At 47.3% G+C, this 19,849-nt stretch overlaps 1 protein-coding gene across 8 annotated transcripts in view; it reads left to right on the top strand.

Moving 5' to 3' along the window:
* The window catches only part of PIK3CD (phosphatidylinositol-4,5-bisphosphate 3-kinase catalytic subunit delta), a 61,849-nt gene that overhangs the window by 16,091 nt on the left and 25,909 nt on the right, over positions 1 to 19,849 (top strand). For 5 of the 8 annotated variants that reach the window (XR_012045861.1, XR_012045862.1, XR_012045860.1 and 2 more), the window contains exon 1: positions 12,244 to 12,335. The exons of 1 other annotated variant lie outside the window; for it this stretch is intronic. The gene's annotated coding sequence lies outside the window, so the exon portion shown is untranslated. Of the gene's footprint in view, positions 1 to 11,941; positions 11,997 to 12,243; positions 12,336 to 13,727; positions 13,815 to 19,849 lie in introns of those variants that run through there. 2 more of the 8 variants (XM_072884323.1, XM_072884320.1) reach the window with 2 other exon arrangements.

Raw genomic sequence — 19,849 nt, 5'->3', positions numbered from 1 at the left:
AGAAATGCTTCTGTAAAAGGAGAAGTCTGAGGAGGAGGAAGGATGTATTTTTAGTGTCAAAGGGCTTGTGAATTTCTTTTGCTTTTGCCACAGAAGGAATCACACGTGTAGTAGCTAGGTATATTTTTGTTGGGGGCTTTTGGGGGTGTGGAGGAAATGTCTTCAAAGGCCCCTTTTCTTTGCAAACTTTTCTTTAGAGACTTGAGTGAGCATTTTGGCTCCCCAGAGCGTCCCAAAGGAACCTGACGTACGAGCAGGTGGGTGGTGTGTGGTCACCACAGAAGCAGGCAGGAAATGCTGCCATTAGGGGTTCACTGGGGTATTGTGCCATGTCTGCCGGAGGCTTGTTAACCTGGTGGGCATCTGACTGGTGAGCCACACATCTAGCAAGTAGATAACCACAACAAGAGCCGTTGTCAGTCATGTTTTACTTTCGCCCCCCCCTCCTTGTCCAGCCTGCACAGTCCGAGGCAGTTGCTGATGCAGTTTGCAATTTTGCAAGCCATACTGGCGATGCTGGGATTGCCCAGCTCGCAAAGCATGGCAGGCTTCATGCTACAGGCAGTTCAGTGCCCGATAAGCTCTTCGGACAGTGTTGAAGCCAGTGCTTCCCTGCAAAACATCTGCCTCGAGACCTGGCATCGCTGACCTCGCGGAGCAAAGCAAGCAAAGCTTCCTGCTCTTCCTCATCATGAGAGAGCTGCTCTTTGGCTGAGAATATAGCAGTTTGAGAGGGGATGGTACAGAGAGACTCTTTGCTGACACTAATGTAAATGGAATAGTTCCCTTTTCTGGTGCCTTGTTTCTTGTTGCTAATTCTTTCAAAACTCTTCTTTCTAGAAGTAGGGTTTTATGGTCAGGTCATTGGAAACAAGCTACATCCCCTCTTGCAGTACGCTAGCAAATGGCTGTATTTGGTCTATGCTTTCAAGTGGTTTCCATGTTTCTGGGTATCTCCAGTGGGAACTCCAGATCATTTCATTCTCAAAGTCACACAAAGCAGTGTGGCTTGGCAATGCGCTTGGCAATGTTACCGTGCCGTACATAATAGCACATACCTATGAAGCTGGTGCTTACGGAAAGAGGCCGCACAGATTTCACTAAATTTTTCCATTAAATTTCCAAGCCTAATTCTGAAAGCGTCACCTTGCCAAAATTGTGCATGAACTCAGTGGCACAATCCATCTCCTTTTTGACCGTGGTGTGCCCCTGGTTTCTTCCTGCAGGCATCCAAGCATCATGCCTCCTTCTGCCTGGGAGCTCTGCTAACTATCTGTGTCTGTTACTGTCCTCTCCTTACCCCGTCATTTTCTCATTTTATCCAGGAGACTTTGCTCTGTGTCTTTCTACCCGTGGCCTTTAGAAAACAAGCAAATTGAAAATCTGGCTCCTGACTGTAGCTAATTTACACCAGACACTCAAAACACTAAACAGAAAGTGGGTAGGAGGAAGGAAGTGAGAGGCTGAGGTTTTTCCTGTTGCAGGTAACAAGGAAATAAAATAGGAAATTCAATGCAAACTTGTCATCTTGCTGAGCCCCCACCACCACCACAGGCTGCAGGTGCTTTATGGCCGCTTTTGTCTGATGATTTATTCCTCTTAGAGCCAGGGTAAAGTTGGACTTAAGGTCTTTGTGATGGGGCACAACAGGCTTACAGCAGAGACAATTTAGAAAAGGAATGTCCAGGCAGTCTGGATAAGAACGAAGTTTTTCCTGTTTCAAAGAGATGGGGGGGTGAGTCGCTGTGTGCTTCTCATACTAATACAGAAGCTGGCTATTGAGGACCTAGTGGAAATAAAGCTGTATCGAGTTCAGTCTAAGATCTTTACAATTCTCCAACCAAGTGACTGAGCAGTTGTATATGCAAAGGTGTGTACGCTGGGGTAATTTGTGTGAAATCGCTGTCCTCTTAAAATGGAAAAATCACTTAGGTGAAGCCTCATTGCTCAGGGATGCAAAATGTACAAATATGAAGACAGACTGCAAATTCTTCTAGTAAGCAATTAAGACTGTCTGCATCATTCAATTGATTTAATAATTGAATTTGAATGTTCAGCATTGTTCACCAATATGGACAGTTTTATTATCTGTTTAGCAGTAGATGACTTATTTAATGTGCTAGACTCGGCTAAAGCACCAGTGAAATGAGTGGGACTTCCCCTGCCCCCCCCCCCCCCTTAATTTTCAAATATTCAAGTATTTTCCTTGAAATAAGCCCTGACAAATGAGCAGCGTGGTCTTCCTGGAAACTTGAAGGAAAAAGATTTAAAATGAATAAATAAATAAATCTGTTTCACTTTTTTCATGGGTGTTGAGGGAAGGTGAGCTACCAGGAGTGCAGTGCTTTGGCTTTGAAAGGCAGCCATTGGGATGAGGACCTGGATAACATGCTCAGAAAGAAGTGGCATGTCTTGTATGCGCAAAACCCAGTCTGCAAATCATAATGACATACCATTTTTGTGGAAGAATGTGCCTTTTTTTTTCTTTTTTTCCCCCTCAAGTCCCAGAGAAAAGAAGCAAACGCTGCAACTATTGACGGTAAAAATTCCAGATGACCCAAAAGGATGTGGTACAAGATACGCATGCGGGAGTGAGTTGGGGTTTTTGTCAATAGCTTAGATACAATGCTTACCTTAAATGCACCTTCTGTGTGTCTTGCTTTGCTGTGTTGCCTGTAGTTCACCTCTTATTTTGTATGTGCATGTAACGCGTCGTGTGCGTGCTCACAGGCAGCACCCCTCCACCCAGCGCGGCAGTGTAAGGCTGGTTGTCGACCCTAGGAAGTTATCTGGGTTAACTTGGTTAACTGGGAAGTTAACTGGAAGTTAACTGGGTTAACTCAGTTATCTGGGTTTATCTGGATGTGGGGGGTGATGCCAGTCCTAAGCATTCGAATAGGAAGAAGGCTTTTCCTAGGGGTCTTACAGAAGGATTGTATCCACACTCAGCCAGACTTGCAAAACACCTAGGCTTTGCTGGAGATGTCCATCCCTACCCTTGTATTAAAACGTAGCATGCTACTGGATGCCAGCCTAGCGCTGAGCAGCTCTTTCCAGCCAAACCGTGTGCCAGGGACCCATCCCAAGGGCTGGCCAAAATTATCCCTCGGGCTGTGACTTACTGCCGATTTCTGCGCTGGGGCAGATGGTTTTGGTTTTGGGCTGGTGGAGAACTTTCCTGAAGGTTCTTCCCTATCAGAGTCCTCTATCTCTCAGGTTTTAGGTGACTGATTGTAAAGACTTTGCTAGTTTGTGGTACCCTCTGTTTTTCCCCTTTTTGTGGGGATAGCAGAAAAGCCAGCAATAAAGACACGGGGAAAAAAAAAAAGCTAATCTCAAGTGATCCAATACTAAACATTGCTGTTCCCACTGTCCTGAAAGGGAAACTAAGGCAGCGAGTTTGTAGCGTGGCCAGTGTCCTGGAAAGGGGCAGGGTGAGACCTGCAAAAATCCTTTTAGCTGCTTAAGTGCATCTTAAGTGTGAGGGGAGACCCAACCTCACTCAAATCCTGGCTGCTGCCACATTTTAAATGATGATACAGTAATAATAAACAGTGATGCTTTTTATTTTATTTTGAGAGGCATGCTCACCCTTGTAGCATGTAGTATAAGTGCTTAACGTAGTTAATACTCGTCCGGTACACTTTCCCAGTCTTAGCTCTGTTTAGGCTGGCTGGAATGTTTGCTTCTGTGAAATACATCTTCTCTTCTTTGTAAGTATTTTTAAAGACTTAATGAAAACAAACATTATCTATTTCTGGACCAAAATTTGAGGACAAAAATTTTGCACTTTCCTGCTACTGAAAAGAGTTTGTTTTTCCTTCAACACTGTTCCCAGGGTAAAAGCTGTAGTTTTACCTCCAGCTCTGTAAATGCTTCTTCATCAGTATGTCTCAGGTGGAAATTCCCCTGTTCACAAATGGAAATTTTACTCTGGTAACAGTAAAAATAATAATTTTCTTTCAGCCAAAGCCATCTCTCATTTTAGAAAAAAAAGAAGAAAAAAAAAATCTCTTCACATTCCTTTTCTCCTTGTTGTCATTGATGACTCATGCAATGGCCTTTGCTACTTATTTCTGACTCTTAAGTGATTTTTCAGGTGGCTGCTAAAAAATTGTTAAAATATTTGTCACTGGCATCTGCCTCATTTTGTAACGCTACATATATTCTGGGTTTTATGCAGAGAGTGTATCTGTTTGGGTTCTGAATGTTGCTTGGTTTGGAATACACACTTTAAACATCAAATAAAACTAAACAAACAAAAACCACCCAAATACAACAAACTCATGAGTTTGTGCAAAATATTTAGTGCAGCCAGGCACCTGCATCTGTGTGTCTTCAGTGTGCAGACAGCCACCCACACAAAAGTTTGCAAGATCCGGTCTTACTGGAAACAATTAATAAGGACCCCCCAAAATTCCCAAATGGGATGAAGGGCTTTTTTGTTAGTGCTCTGACGCTGTCACGGAGCTCTAGTTTTATATTTTTTGAGAACCCAACACTCATGTGAACTTAAACTGTACTTCTGAGTGTGGGAAGACTGGGTGCTACTTTTCTTCTGGTAGCAAAGAAAAGGATCCAGAATCCCCTAACAGTAATTTCAAGATCAAATAGCGTGGTTTAGTTAAACAGGCAGTTACAACTCATAATGGAAATTTGTGGTTTTATAGATCACTCACTTTCTGCAAAAAGAAGCACTCCCAAGAAATGGTATTGCAAAAAAAAAAAAGAGAGGAAAGTTGTTTATCCCTTCTGAAGAACCGGTAGTCAGAAAAGGGATGTAGCTTCTGGCCATTTGTGTTTGACATTCTTTGGGTTTGTATCAAAAAACCATCTTCAACAGAAGTGAGTTTTTGAGAGGCATTCCTTGTGTGTGTGGGAAAATGCTGTGTGTACGTATGCAATTTATTTTGAAGTGATAAAGAATTAAAGGATATTTTGTGTTGAGACACTGATGCTTTGAACTTCTGTAGCACCACCAGTTAAAGACCTCAAATGACTTGTACAAACAGCAAAGCTTCACAAAATGCCCTGTGAAACACGGAAGTAATATTATCTGTATTCTGCACGCAGAGAAACAGGTGAAACAACTCATTAAAGGCCACGGCACCAGTGCCAGTATGAGGAGCAGAACGTGAGTACCTTACTCCAGTCCTGTCCTTGGAAGCATTAAGTCACGGGTTTTCGGAGCAGCGTGTGTAATTTTGGTGGGGGTTTTTGTTGGTGTTGGTTTGGTTTTGTGTGTTGTGTTTTTTTTTTTTCCCAAACCGTTTTGTCTTACGTTTTTGCAGTCAGTAACTCAAACTGTATCCCTGACAGAGCTGTGGCTTCATGTATCTTGCAGAACTGGGTCAGTAGCATCTCCTCCCATCTAACATTTGACTAACACCTTCCACTCCATTCTCTGGGATGTTGTGCTGCTTGCAACACCAACAATTACGAGAACTTGCTTTTTCCTTAACGCAATACTTTGGCACGGGCAGAGGTGGTAACTTTGAAATTCTGATGAAGAAACAACCAAGGAGGTATCAAACAAAGCCTCCTGGTTCATTTTGATAACCTCCTAAGGAGAACTGCCTCCAGGGATTTTTCTCCTTTAGAAGTCCTGTGGTGTTGCTGATGATCAAGATAGGAATCTCGGCTGCTCGCTGCAGCTAACTCAGGTCAGTTCTTGTTGCTTATTTTCCCTCTGCAAACATTTATGGGGAAATAATGGAGGAATGCATTGTTCTCAAGTCTGCAATATCCTTCATTTAAATGCATAGTCACACAAACGAAACAGCATTTTTGTCTGGGCAAGGACACCAAAGTGCGCCATTCTGGCCTTCAGCAAGAGAGCCGAGTCCCTTCTCTCTGTCGTTCAGGGGTCCCAGGCTTGGCGCTATTTCAGAGGCTTTTTGAACAAACAGGCTGCCCAGGTCCCTGAATCCCACCCCCTAATAATTCACCATCAGCTCCCATACAGCTCATAGAAAGATTTCGCTTCATACGTTTTTTTATTTGAATGCATGTTCATCAAACAAAGAGAAAAACGTGCTGAGGATTTGTCATGGTTTTCTTCTCTGAAATATCTCCTGTGGCAATATCAACAAGCAAACTGTGGCCTTGTTCTTGAAAGAAAAACAATTCATGTTATAACCACTGTGCAGTCGGCTGTCCCAAAGTCCAAGCTATGAAATAACTGCCGCATTTTTCTTCAGAGAAATATCCTCCTCCTGGGAAGGTTGCTTGAGCATAGATGAAGAATAGGAGAAAAACAGCATCTGTTTCAGGGTTGGTTAAGGACGTGTGCTTCAGGATGTGACAAGTTAGCAGTGCATGGAGGTCGTCAGCCCAGGGCAGCAAAGAGCTGGGTGCTCACGAGGCCCTCGTCCCTGTGGTCCCCCCAGGTTAATGCAACGTGTACTGGGTAAAGCAGGTGAATGTGCTCGTGATCCTTTGGGTTTTGTTCCCCTAAATATCCTCGCCTGGTGTTTGTCCTCTGCCTTGGCCTTAGCAGGGGACATGCCATTTTTGTGGGACTTGAGCTGGAGGAAAGTGGAACCTGAGACGTGTGGTAGTGACCTCTTGAGAGAGGTAGTAGTTTTAGTCTTCGTTTTAAGAAGGTGTTGTGGCGAATTTCTCCTCTCAGTTTTATTCAACGCAGCCTTTTGCTAGTTTCTGTTCTCTCCAGAGACCCATGTCAGGGGCTGCTGCCCTGCAATCCTTGCACCTCTGGCTGCAGCAACTCCGTGTTTGCTGACTGTGCTGCTCGGCCCAGGGAGATTCTCTGTGTGCCCTCATAGCCTCCTTCCTCCCCTTCCTCAGCCCTGGCAGGAGCCAGCATTATCCCAGGAACTGTGGGATCGTCTTCCTTGCAGCTCTGTCCTGGCTGGTCGTTGTCCATCATCTCTTTACACTGCCACCAGTCCTGGGTCCCAATGCACTTGCTGTCCTTTGCCCAGTCACCTCCCAACCTGCTAGAATTATTCTGGACCTAATTGGTTTTTTTAAGTCGCGATTTCCTCCACTTTTCTTCTTCTTTTTCTTTCTTCTTCTCCTCGCTGAACATACAGATGTTCTACCAAGTAAATTTACATTACCCTAATAAAACAAGTCCTTTAGCGAGGACACCAGAGATCTAATCTGATTTTTCCACCATCCTCCTATGTAACTTTTGTCCAATCCATTTCTGTGCCTTGGTTTTCTTGCGTCTCAAGAACAAAGGAGGAAAAGCATGGGCATGCAGAGTTTACGGTACATACTATTTACGTTTTTTTAAGCAGTACAAATGAAAGTGTATGTATTCTGAACATATTAACGACATTTACTATTTATTATTTATTAGTAGTAGTGCTATATTCCTATCAAACAGGAATTTATGTCCAATTAGGTTGGTGCTGTCGCACTCCCAGTGCTAGATCAGAGCTTGGTTTCCCTGGGATGAGTGTTTACTTTGATAATACTTCTGGTTAGTTGAGCGGTTTGTGCGTGTTATCACTAATGTCCTACCACACTGCTGCTTGCTGTATGAATAATCATATGGGGCTTGACATTAACACTGTGAATTCATATCTGAATTTCCCCAACAAAGTTTAGGAGGTTTTGGATCTGCAGTTGGTTTAGATTAGTCAACGCTTTCCTTAGAGCACTAGCACTGATTTTCTAAGTGATGAAGGTCTAGTCTTCCCCTCATCTTTTACGTTGTGTCCTACTTGAATAAACATCTGTAAAGTACAGCAGTATTAAGCTGTTTCTGAAGTTCATCGTAATTGGTAAGGCTGGGGCAGCTCTGGCTATTTGAAGATGGAGAACTGGAAAGTTCAAAACACGAAAATGAATGCGTACAGCAGTTGGAGGCTGTAAGGTGCAGTTAAAATACTTAGTACAGTTTATCCTAATATCCTAACTTCTCTTCAGTGTGCACATTCCTTGCTTGCAAGACAGCCTAGGGGCCCCAAATATACGTATTTAAAGAAATCCCAACAAAGAATGAAAAGCCTGTAGCAGCGTAGCATTATGCTATAGCACAGAGACCCTTCGTGTAAGATGCAAAAAGAAACAGTGATTTTCCAGTCTTGAAGAACTGTTTGGTTTGGCCATAGGCATTCCTCAGCGAAGGATGTATCCTGCGGCTGTACTTACACAGATGAGCTCTGCTGCTCACCTCTGTGACAGCCGGTGTGGATCGGTGGTGTACACTTCATGCGGCTGGGATCCTATTTCAGATTTTGTTGCAAAAAAAACCCCTAAACAACCTCTTTTGACTTTTAAATAAGAGCAAGTTACCAGCCGTATTTGCAGACCAACTGCATAGCTGAAGCAAAAACGCGGTTTCCCGCCTGTTTGGTAGTGTTAACCACATGGAGTAAATAGTTTCAACTCTCCTAAAACTGCTCTGGCTTCCTGTTTGCTTTGTGGTGCAATTAAATGTGGCGAGTTTGGTGGGGGGTTTTATTTGTTTGGTTTTTTACTGCATACCCCAGTAAATGGAGGATAAGAGAGGCTACTTCTAGCCTTGTCTGTAGAAGTGGTGAATACAGCTTCATAAATGTTACTATTTACTAAAATTGCCAACTTCTACGTGGCTCGGGACCCAGGAGGGCAGGCATGGTGTTTTCCTCTCCAGGTGCTCCCCTGGCAGTTGAAAGCGTTCTCGCCAGGCAATCCTGTAAATACCAAGGCACTGTGCTTGCATTACTCGCTTGTTGGCATCCTCCTCCTCCTTCTCCCTCTGTTCCTTTTTCCTCCAAAAGCTGACCAGCTGTCCCATCTAGACCAACATTGGCTAAATTTCTTATGCCGCAGATTGGAGTAGAGAAGGGGTTTGGAAGGGAGGTGGTTAGGAGCTGTACAGCCAGTGTTTCCAACCATGTCCGTTGTGTAAAGGGATGCCGAGATGGTAAGCAGATCTGCAAGAATGGTGTACCTGGAGCAGTGAAGAGAGGAAAAAACAACCCGAAAAAAGATGTGAGGATAAATGCCAAGAGGTGGAGCTATGAAATAAATTGTTGAAGAAAAGGGACATAAAAAGAAGGTATGCATGTGAGTAGCCGTTGTAACTGGGGTACAGCCAAAAGATGAAAAGAAAATCGCACTTCAGATTTGGCTTTGGTAAATATATAATAGACAGCAGCCCGTAACCCTCGCCAAGCACTGCGGGATTTTTATTCCCATGTAGGGAGTCTCCCCTCTCTCCTGTCAGCTCTGGGCACTCCTTATCCTGCAAAGACTTGTACCCTGAGCCAGCAGTTGTGTGATGCAGAATGTCTGAAAATTCATCATGCCTTTCCTCCTGTCCATTGGTCTTTCTACCGTCTACAGTTTTATGTTAACCCTGGGTAGTCCGCAGTGCACGTCCTTTATGATGCGGTCTGAGAGAATATCCCTTCTTGTTTTCAAGTGCATTCGTTTATGCATGGCAAATACTATTTTTTTTAAAATGAAAGTCAGTTTGTGTTATCCAACAACTATGTCCACATCAGTTTTACATACCGATTTTTCTTCTTTGCCCAATGCTTAGCTTGGAGTCAAGCTGTAGTTGCCGCACTTTACCCTGTTTGTTATTATTGCAGGGCTTTTAACTGGGGACAGAGCTGCCGTGTCCCCGTGGCAGAGAGCAGCCCCTGCACTTACACAAAAAGTGACCGTTCTTCTCTCCTCTGCACTCCCCTGATGAGTCCTGCATGAAACTTGGACCACGGTGCGACAGTCACGAATACTAGGCTGGGGTCTGCGTCCTTCACCAAGCAGGACAAGGCTGACCCCTGACTCAGCAGGAGCATGAAATCCTCTTTCTGGCAAATTCACCAGCACAAGTGACATGCAGCATGTGCCCGCTGCGTGGCAAAGAGAACTTAAGAGCTGAGAACACAAAATTAACCTTTCAGAGTTTTGTGAACAACTCTGGGTAAATTTATACCAGATTGGCACGGCGTGGAGATGGTCTTTTTGAACTGGTTTGCCTAGCACGTGCCTAATATTGGATGCATCTGAAATAATGCCACGTAGATACCACTAGCCCTTCTTACGAGTGTTTTCTTCAAACCCGTTAGCGCTGTTTTGTTCTCAATAACACAGAGGAAAAACAACTAACTGACCGTTCTCTCCTGTTCTTCCTGGAGGTCTCGGATCTTTAATCTAGCAGGTTGCAACTATTTTTCTGACTTTCAGTTCCTTTCTTCCCTTCCCTACCATTTCTGTTGTCCAATTTCTCACAGGCCGTGTGGGCAAATGTCCTTCAGTACAGTCCTATATGTGAAACTTGGAGATGATGAATAGAAAAGCTGTTGAAAAGGAAAAAAATAGCAGAACAGAAACCAGAATTCCTGTAAACAGTCTGTTAAAATTATTTTCAACACATGTCAGGGCCTATGATTTAAAATAGACAGTTTCTGAGCTTTAAAAGGTCACATTAAGATGTGATAGTAGATTCAAATGGAGTTGAAGAACAAATGTTTCAACAGTCACATTTTGCACTGATGGTAAGATATCTGTGTTGCCAACTATAATGTTCAGAGAAAAAAATGAGTCAGATTGCAAGAATAATGAGCTTTTCTTGGATTATAACATGGGAAAAAAAAAAAAAGAAGAAGAATTTATACCTTAATCACATGCCTCCAGCAGTAGAAGCTTTAGGAAAAATGGTGATTCTGGGAGTCAGAAAATTGCAGGACCAGTCGGGGCAACGCACTAACGCTAACTGTGTCCTATACCGAGATTGTTTGTTTCCATGTGTGGGAGTGAAATAATTAAAAGCACCGATCCAGGTTCACAATCTCTTATTATTTGTGACCCAAAGTACGGTGGGGACTTCTCAAGTGCAAGAGGAGACATGTGAAAAGAGAGAGATTTCTCAAATGAGCAAATGGTCTTTGGGTATCTAATTGCTGCTGAAAATTTAATGAGACAGAGGAGAGTGATTGTCTGTGAACACTGGAAACATTCTTGATCCCCATCTGCTGCTGCTTTGGAACCACTAATTTCCCGTGACGAGTCAGAGGGATGCGCTGTGCACAAGGGTGACAGCAGCCCCATGGGGCGTCTGAGAAGCGGCCGACCCTTGAGGCACCTTGGGGCTCTGCTGGGACCGGCCCTGGCACAACGGCTTGGTGCCTGGGTGGGTTTCCCCTGCAGCCAACCGACCTGTACAACAGGTTGGGGGAGAAAAAAAAATGGGTAGGGATAGAGAAGAAAAATGGGTAGCGGGAGCCTGTATGTCCTTGGTATCCAGCATAGAAAGGTGTGCTTGGGTCCTCTCTCTCCCACGCTAGTGGAACACCACTCTGTTGCCACCCGGCTCCTGCCTTGGGCCCACGGGCACCGGGCCTGCCTTGGAGGCATTTCTTCTCGTCCCCCAAAGCACTTGCCTCTCCTTTTGGGGTCCTCCCCATCCTTACTGCACAAAACTTTTCCAGGTGAGGAAAGAACAAATTGCATGGCTGAGGTTGTCAAAGGAGCCCCTTCCAGGGCAGGAGCGAATCCCAGACTGGTTTAAATCTCCCGTGTGAGCAGTTTCACGCGTACCTGTGGATTTAGGGCCTACCTTCGACGCTGCATCCTAGAGTTGGTCCTTCCGCTCTGGTCCTAACGCAGCTGTTGTCTGGCGGTACCAGCAGCGCGGCCCTGCTGCACGCACCGTGTCGGCTGCGTCGGGACGGTGGCAGCCATGTAACGCTTTGGCCATCGCTGTGCGTGGCTGCCGGGATCGGTTTCTCCTGGGGGTGCCGCGCTGCCTGTCCTGCATCTTCTCGTGCCCTAGGCCGCACGAACCGGTGCCGCGCGGGTCACCGGCGCGCGGCGCGCAGCTAGAGGGACCTGCGCGCGACAAAGGGTGACTGCGGCGCAGCGCTGCATTGCTGGAGCACCGTGCCACGTCCCCGCTGCTGGGCGACCGCGGGGTGGCTGCTGGGCGACCGCGGGGTGGCTGCTGGGCGACGCGCAGCTACAGCTGTGCGGTTCCCGGGGGCCGGGGCAGGGCCAGCGGCGCGCGCTGCACAGCTGCCGCAGGGATTCAGGTGCCCGGCCGCTCGCGCGCCGTCACGCTGCCCAGCGCGGGGCAACCGGTGCGCGGGGCACGGCTACCGGGGTGGGGGTGGGGGGGGCACTGCCGGGCCGCGCGCGCTTGCCGGTGCGTGGCCGCGGGTCGCGGGCGGGCGGCGCGCGCCCGCTCGCCCGCCAGCGCGCGGCCCTTTGCAGACGGTGCCCGACGGCGGGGCGCGAGCGGCCCTTTGCAGACGGTGCCTGGGCGCGCGCGGCCGGGGCGGGGCGGGGCCGCCCAGCCGGCAGCGGGGCCGGGCCGGGGCCGGGCCGCGCCGGGAGCGCGGGAGCCCGGCCGCCGCGGGCGAGCAGCGCAGGTGAGCGCCGGGCCGGGGCCGGGGCGGGGGCCGGGGCCGAGGGGGCCGTTGGGGGCGGCGGCGGCGGGGAGGAGCGGGGCCCGGCAGGAGCGGGGCCCGGCAGGAGCGGCCGCCGAGAAGCGGCCGCCTGTCCCCTCGCCGGGCCGGGGCCGGGGCCGGGGCCGGGGCCGCGGCCGCTGCGCCCCCCCGCTGCCGCGGCTTCGGGAGTCTCGGCCCCGGCACGGCCGGGGTCCCCGCGGCTGGTGGGCTGCCTGGCCTCCGTGTCTCGCTCCTACGCGTGTCTCTGTGCCGTTTGCGGCAAACCCGAATTCCTCCTCGGGCTCCCTTAACAAAGTGTGTTCTTCTTAAGAAAAAGCACTATTGCTTTCTGAAAACTGGGCATCGTAGGACTCGGTGATCCGCGAGTTGGAGGTAGATTTTAGCTGCTTTGGGGGTCAGCCCTTGGAGCCGTACCCCCCGGGAAGAGATGCGCTGGCAGCAGCACTCCTCTCCCTTTCCAGGGCGGGCGAATGGCAGTGGTCGGTGCTTTTTGGCCGGGAACTGGACGGTAACCACTCGTGTCACCTGCTGACCGACCCCACGGGTGGTGGAGGGGCCTTGCCCTGCTAGGATTCCTGCCCGGCCTTTACCTGGGCGGTTTGGCCCTCGGCACTTTGTCGCTGCGATTAAGTCCCCCAGAGATCTGTGCATGCTTGGCGACATCTTGCCGTCCGTACCTCCTTTGGCGTTGGAGTTGTGCTGCCTAGGTTAGTCGCTAGCAGCGGTGTGTGTTTCTGTTGCGGGTTAGCTTTGGACTGCGTCCTTTGGCAGGGCACGAGGAAGCCTTTTAAGAGCTCTCCAAAGAGAGCCTCTTAGCACCGAAGCGTAGTGTGCTGTACGTGCTCGAGATGGGAATGTGAAAGTAAATAAAGTTGAATGTAGTGGTGGAGGGTCATTAGACACGTATGGCTTATTTTTTTGTTTTCATCAGCAAGATGTCCTTGGGTTTCTGGTCTTGCCCACTCATGGGAGCAGTTGAACTTCTTCAGCTAGCAGCTTTCATTTATCACAACTTCCTCCAGCTCCCAGACCATGCCCATGTTAGCAGCAATAGCAAGAGCGCAAAGGTCCCCGACCACTTTGCCAGCATTTAGGAGCTGCAACATCCGTTGTGAGACATACTTGTGCATATGAGAAAACTGAAACACGGAGGAGTTAGTTGCTTGAAGTCACGCATCAAACAATTGTCAGGGTTGGGAATAGAACTTTGCAAGTTGTCAGTTGTCAAGCTCTTGCTTTAACCACTAAATATACTGTTTCCCACTAGATGCTTCCTCAGACAACACTGAAAGCATAGTTGATTGACTGTGAACTTGCCTGAGAGGCTGCTTGAAAGTTTCCACCAGAGCAAGGTTCTTGAGTCCTCTCATCAGATGCTTTTCTTACTCCCTGATGTTCCTCTGCCTCTCTCTAGTGATACTGTTTTACTTCCAGGATGAGGTATGGCTTTACATTTCTATTTCTCTTAAGTTGCTTTACCTAAGCTCTTCTTTCCCTCCCTCTGGCTATTCCTTGCGGTTGGATCTAAGGTCCTGCTGAGTTTGAATGATGGTATATCACTCTGATGCTCTTTCTCCAGTTGCTCTGGAGCTGGGAGCCCCACAGAACTGCAGCCTGTTTTTATCACCACATGTACATTCTGCTTTCCTATCTCTTTCCTTGCTGGCAACCCCTTTCATCATTAGCCCTGCACACAAACAAGGTTAGCTCCAGTTCAGATTACATTAGTGTAGTTCTGCTTCCCATTACTTTTCTCTATAAGCCTGTTTTATGGGGGTGTGCATGTGTAAGGCAGGCATTGAGCAATAGAAATGCTCAAAGTAAAGGAGCCTTTATTTCATAAAGGGAAGGGCGCAAGCCAAGGGATTCTTTGGATCTAGTGGTTGTTCAAAGCCTGATCCTTGTAGCCTCCACATAGCTAGAACATTTCCTTGGAAGGTGGAAAAATCTGTCGTTCTCTGCTGACATCTTGATGCACGGAAGATGCTGATTTTGGTACATAAATGCTGGTTTATATCAGCCCCTCTGGTAGGGAAGGGGATGCTCCGCAGTGTTCTAGAGGCCTGAAGAGGTAGGTGCGTGCATTTTCATCCCTTGCCCAGTTACCCTGGGCAGATTCCATTGTAAGTCTGCCTCAGTCTAATTGTTTGTGTAAGCAAAGCGGGGAGTAAAGGTGGTTAATCAGGGGCTTAGAAATCCCTAACAAAAGGCATTATTGAGCCAATGTAACTATGTGTCTACTACGTAGAGTTGGATGAACAACGAAACTACTGTTGAAAGAATGAATGAATTGGTGCAGGGAATTCTGTGGCAGGATATGAGAGATCAATGTACAAACCAGAAGCTGATAATATGCAAAAACCTTTATTTGATTGTTATGTTTGGTAGAGGTAGAAGTCTTATTACGGTAAACCAAATAAAGGAGATCAGAATATTCTAAACTAGGGTTTGGGGAAATGAACCCTGAAGATAGAGAAGCATTGATTTTAGGGGTTGTTCAGTACTTGAATGCTTCTCCACACCTTTTCAAGGGGCCCTAGGTTTTTTCCTACCTAGGTCATGGGCCAAGTCTTACACTTGTGCCTATGTGTTGAAGGAGGAACCAGAGACAATTTAGAGCTCTGGTGTAACTCAGGTCTATACTGAAGGTGCAACACTGTCACAGGAACTGAAAGAGCAATGATGGCCTAACAGCACAGCTGGGACACTGATGTGTATTCTACAGAAAGCTTAATAGAAGTTGTAAAGGAAACACTTTTGTTGACATGAGAGCAAAATCTGTCCTCTTAATGCCACCTGTAAGACGAATGATGATAGCAGCTATTCAAGAAGGCAGCAAAGCCATTCTTCTGGCTGCTGCTAGCTGAACGTCCAAGCTCAGAGTCACCCTTGGTGGCAGTCCGCAGGGGATGGCTGTGGGTTCTCAGTCCGGCTTGCTCTGGATCCTGCAGGCTGGCGAGAGCATCAAGTCTGATCTGCTGCGTTGGAGGTCCCTGCTCAGTTGGGGTGAATGGCGCAGCAGGCACTTGCACCTCTGCAGGCTGGCAGTCCCTTGGGCTGTGTTTCTAGCACCTCTCACCAGCATGTGTTCATTTTTAGATGAATAAATAGCTAGGTTGTCAATACTTGTCAGCAGGCAGAGCTGCAAAGGCCAGTCTTACTGTGAGCTTCTGTTGGTTGCATCCACGACATGGGACTAGAGCCTGAATCAGGATTTTTTACATTATACCACAAGGGAAGCAGCTACAGCATGTTTTTTGTGTGTGATTAAGTGGCTGGCACCTGGGCGTGAGTATCCAGCTAGCCCAGCGAGGGGGGAGTCCTCCTACAAAACTCCCACATACAGTCACAGTTTGACTTGCTTGTGTGTCTTTGGAGGCATGCTTAACTGCTGCGGGAGTTTTCCCAGTCTGTTCTTAGAGGGGAATTTGGGGGTTAATTTTTCAGTCTGCCAGTGCTCAAATGACTTGCCTGCAGCATACAGCGGATCCGTTTTACCCCGTGACCCCCACCAAAAAAGCAAGCCCAAGCTTAAAACACCTTCAGAACGCTCACTGAAATGGGTCTGCGCCTATGAAAGCTTTGGGTTGATTCAAATCTGCTAAGTGTATTGATTGTGTGGTAAAGACATGTCAAGCACGTGTGTACATAAAAATTCCCGTGGTCTCCTCCCCCAGCTAAGTTGATGCCTGCAATGAAAGTGACTTCCTGCTGTCTCCCACGCTACACGCATCACCTGTGAGCTCTGCGCCGCTCATTTCTTATAAACTTGAAAGGTATTTTTGTAGTCCTGGGGTTTAGTAATTTTGTAATCTGTTTGTGGGCGTTAGAGCTTCCGTGTCTGTCTAACGCTGCAGCCTCACGGAGGTTTATGGAACGCTACTCCATGTGTGATCTTGCTGGCTTGCTGCTTTTTTTTTTTTTGCCTTTCTTTTTTTTCCCCCCTCTCAGCAGCAGTTGTATGTTGTAAACACCAGAGCTGTGGTTGATAAACTTCGTAAGAGGAGATTTGTGTTAGTGTGTTTTGTGTTGACTGCTGGCTTGTTAAATACTGACTGGATAATTTCAAATGTGTCTGTGACGCTCTGCGTAAATTTGCCTTTCTGTGCAACTGTGTATTCCTTAGGGTGTGTGAACGCAAAACATCTGCTACCTCCTGTTACTGATGTTGTGCCTATATTCGTTATATGGCATCCAGTAACAGCGGGGTTTTATGTTCTGTCCTGGCAGGCTAGTGCACGGACTAGTCCCATGTGCATACCAGCTCTGCCTTGGTCATCTCTCCTCTTTGGGAAAGATACACATTTATTACCTTCACACTAACTAATGCAAGGGGAAACCTTAAGGAGGGCAAAGCAGTCTGTAGCTTTCCTGCAGAATAATGAATTGAGGCAAAGAAGGGAGAGGAAGTTGAGGACTTGCCTTGGTCTGAAACCTGAAATTTTGTCTCATGATTATTTTCCTCCACCTCTTTTTCTGCCCGGTGATGAAGAGGTCTGGGCATTGTAAGATGGGTTCATTGCCCATATGACTCTCAGTAAGGAAGTGATTAGTACCAATGGATGCATCTTTTCTGATTGCTCCCCTAGGAAAGGGCTCCACATCTCAAAATTACTGAGGGATTATGGAGCAATTGTCCACTACTAGGAGGTTTTGCTGCTTGTTGGGCTGGTCTGAACCAGAGGCAGGGGTCAGTGTAGCATGGGTCCATGTGTATTTCATTCCTAGTTTCCTGAGAAAGTCTATCTTGCACAGATTTTTACTTTCCCCTTACAAAAATATTCTGCAGAGCAGAAATACATGTGAAAAGGGGAGTGCACTTGAATTCTCTGGGAATTGTGGGGAATAGCTTCACGTTTGGACCTATGGAAATCTATTGTTGGGCACACGCTTGATGCTTTGGGACCCGTGTTGTGTGACAGCATACATTTCCCTTCCTTGTAATGCTCCGAGAAGTCCAAAGTGATACTGTGCTCTGCAGTTTGAGAGCTTGTTTATCTGCAGGCTGAAAGCGGCAGCTGTGATGGCCCCGCACAGACGGTAGTTGCAGTCCATGCTGTGTATCAGCCAGTCCGCACGCTGCTCGTCCCACTGCTGGGCTCTCCCCTTGGGTTGTGGCTGGTCACTCCTCACATTTTCTTAGCGAGATCTGAGGTTCCCATCAAGTGTGCTTGCTTCTTTTGGGAAAAGAGCTTCCATTACTGCATCCCTGTGGGACGGGAAGAGTGGTTCTTTCTGTTGGGCAGCTGGGGCCCTGCCCGTCTCAGGAAACAGCAGAATAACGTTTTGAGCAAACTGCGTCTTGTTTTCATGTGCTCAGCTATGCCAGCAGCACTGCCCCTGCAAGTCCTGCCTGTGCAATACCCTTTCCTGGAGTCAGTACGATTGCGTGGCTTGTAGACAGCCTGTCACTTATAGCCTGTGCAGCATGTAATCTTCGGTGAGGAGGTATTTGCTCCAGTTCACAGAGCAATATACTTGACCCGCAGGAAGGCCAGGTCTTTAGCTTGGGTGTACATGTTGTTATGACTTGTTTGGCCACTCAAACAGATCAGCTGGCCAGCCAGTCTTGAGGTCTGTCTCTCTTGGATGGAGTGTATGTACACGCCAGCTGTAGACCAAGAGCTTTGTGCGTTCTGGTTGTCTGTTCTGCTTCTTAGCCCCTGGGGTGCCAAGCGGCACGTGCATCCTGTCCTGCTAAACTGTCTGGCATTCTTGGAGTCGGAAGGCAGCAGTGTAGCTGCCTTGCACTTGAAACAAGTATTTGAGGGCTGTGGGAGATGTGGCCGGTGAGGGAGGAAGAAGTATTATAAGAAGATGTAGGTGGGGGAATGTGGACGTATTCTAGCAAGAAGAGATCTTATAGGAGCCTTCCAGTACCTGAGGGAGGCCTACAAGAAAGCTGGAGAGGGACTTTTTACAAGGACATGTAGCGATGGCAGAAGGGGTAATGGCTTTAAACTGAGAGAGGGTAGATTTAGATTAGATATAAGGAAGAAATTCTTCACTGTGGGGGTGCTGAGGCACTGGAACAGGTTGCCCAGAGAAGCTGCGGATGCCCCATCCCTGGAAGCATTCAAGGCCAGGTTGGACGGGGCTTTGAGCAACCTGCTCTAGTGGAAGGTGTCTCTGCCCATGGCAGGGGGGTTGGAACTAGATGATCTTTAAGGTTCCCTCCAACCCAAACCATTCTATGATTCTGTGTTTTAGGGTATATTGCAGTTGGGAGAGTGAGGACTGGGGGCGTCTTATGGTAGAAAGTGGGTGGCTGCAGCCCAGTGTTGGTAAGCAGGGGTCTTTGATAGCCTGTGTACCTGCTTGAGGATGGTTCTGTGGGTTTGCATCCCACTAAAACACAAACTTCTGTCTCACCCTTGCTTGCCCTAGCTGTCAGAGTATGCAAGTCATGCAGTAAACTAATTTCTGTCAAGTGGGTTGATTAACTTGAACCTCAGGCTACCAGACCTACAGGTCAGAACCCTACCACAATATGGGATTTTTAACAATAATCTCTCTGTCCACCAGGATGAAAGTCTGAGATGATGCTGGGGCTTTGAAAAATTGACAGCTGCAATGGGGAATCCTTTTTTAAAGACTGCTGCAGTGAAAGACAAAAGAGTATATCTCAAACAACCCCAGTAGTGTAAACCCTGACCAGAAGGAGTGATGCTGCATTTGGCTATTCACAAATGGCAAAATGACCCAGAGAAAAGGGAATTAATTGTAATTACTTTTACTCGTGAGGTCAAGATAGTGCAAACAAGGTTACAGCCTGGAGAACTCTGTTCCAATTTCCCAAGGCAAAAGGGAAGATGAAAGTGGGGTGGTGCAGGAGTATTAATCTATGCAGAGCTTGCTTCACGTAAAAACCATCACACTGGATCAGATCTAAGGTCCAACTAGTAGAGCATTCTGAATTTAGCCATGGGAAGGGGAGAGGCTTGGTAAACAAAGTATTAGAGACAGTGCAAGTCCAGAGTTATTCTTCCTTTGGCATATCCACTCCAGGTTCTGTTGGACAAATCCCTCTACATCAGGAGGTAATCAGTGAGTTTGGAAAGACAAGGTATTTAGCAGCTTGAACGTGATATTGTAGTGCTAATAGCTTAGATAGGTACTTCATATCTGATGGGATGTGGCATCAGGTAGAAATCCCCAGCAGAAGGAAGCAGTTCAGCCGTTGTTCTGTCTTCGGTCTCTGCGGGTCAGTAGAGTGGTGGTAGTTTGCTGCTTTTGTTGCCATTGGGAAAGGCTGAAGTAGCAGATATTCTAGAAACTTGCTGGTTTTATTGTTAATGAGCAGAAGATGAGGCAAGCTTGTTTTGCTTTATTCAAACTCGTAAACCTTGCCTCCTCCCCTTTTTAATTCCCTCCCTCTTAAGGCACATGGGTGGTTTTGTGGTCTCTGTATCCGGTCTGTGTGTGATACAGCATGTGCGCTGAGGAAGCAGGACAGATAAAACATAGCTCATATT

Source organism: Ciconia boyciana, chromosome 19, assembly GCF_034638445.1.
Source record: "Ciconia boyciana chromosome 19, ASM3463844v1, whole genome shotgun sequence".
Taxonomy (NCBI): Eukaryota; Metazoa; Chordata; class Aves; order Ciconiiformes; family Ciconiidae; genus Ciconia; species Ciconia boyciana.
This window is presented reverse-complemented; position numbering and strand designations above follow the sequence as displayed.